Source organism: Amblyomma maculatum, chromosome 8, assembly GCF_055883805.1.
Source record: "Amblyomma maculatum isolate TAMU_Amacu chromosome 8, ASM5588380v1, whole genome shotgun sequence".
In the NCBI taxonomy this organism is placed as follows: Eukaryota; Metazoa; Arthropoda; class Arachnida; order Ixodida; family Ixodidae; genus Amblyomma; species Amblyomma maculatum.
Genome location: NC_139351.1, coordinates 18584351 through 18585481, shown reverse-complemented (window position 1 = coordinate 18585481; position 1131 = coordinate 18584351). Strand labels below are relative to the sequence as shown.

Below are 1131 nucleotides of genomic sequence, written 5' to 3'. Positions count from 1 at the left end.
TACAAATGAAAGATGTGTGAAGCACTCACAATATATACGCAAGTAGGAGTCAATAATATTTATCAGCGAAAATTGATCAAAGAGGCAAACTTCCCGCGCATTTCCCGTGCTATTCTGTCAACGACGTCACTTAAGGTTAGGTAATATAGCCGATCCTAACGAATAAATAGATGTCATTATACATTCTCAGACTTTGAAAAACAGACTACAGAGCCTCAAGTAATATTTTTGTGCGTGTGTGGAGATTTCCGATCCTATGAGATAATTTGCTCAAATTCATTGAAAAAACGTCATGGATTTGCATGCTAATGTAATACTAGAATACATTAATTCTGGTGATACCTTCTCATAAACATGATTTTCCAAGCATCACAGGGCAACGCCGGTACCCGTGGACGGTGCAAAAAAAAATGTGGCAGCGAACATAAAAAACAAATTCTAACGCGTGCAGTTTGCTTGAACGCCGTAGTGCCAATGCCTTTTTCAAAGATTGTGACATAAAGTGCCGATAGATGGGAAAAAGTTTGCTGGAGCCCTTTGTGGAATTCCAATGGCTACTTTTTAAGAAAAGGCGCTAGGTTCGAGTGTATTGTCTGGGCTACCCCACGCTGCACATTCACAGGTGCAATCCCGCTACTGCGCAGCGCGGGAGCTTTTGCCTGCTGCGTTTCTGCCCTGGGCCGGTTCGCTCCTCCTTAGGCGACCTGGACACCACCGGGCTCCTTCGGGGCCACCATATCGGCGCGCAGCTTAGCGCGGACACCCGATCAACATGGGCAGACGTGGGGCAGGCCTCCCAGCCTCAACCCGTCCTCTAACGCCAGCCTCCAAGTAGCTGGATTACAGGGGCACGCCACTACCCCCGGCGGAGACGCGATCAATGCGGCTGGTTTTTATATCCATTATTGTCTAATTCCCTCGTAATTACAATCCTTCTTTTTTAACTGGATGATGTCTCCAGCGCACATATGCTTTCATGTTCTTTTAAGGAAACTTCTGGGATCAGTTCTGGTTGACAGCTGAAATGTCAGCGTGCTGAAAAATACGCTTCCGATCTGGTTTTGTTTTGATATCAACAGATGCCGCGCTAAGCGCAGCGGCCTAACCTCCTTTCTCGTTCGCTAGGTAGCG

At 46.8% G+C, this 1131-nt stretch overlaps 1 non-coding gene across 1 annotated transcript; it reads right to left on the bottom strand.

The window, feature by feature from the left end:
* Positions 1 to 568: 568 nt before the first annotated feature.
* LOC146180651 (signal recognition particle RNA) lies at positions 569 to 867 on the bottom strand. Its single transcript, XR_014700491.1, has one exon.
* Positions 868 to 1131: the final 264 nt, after the last annotated feature.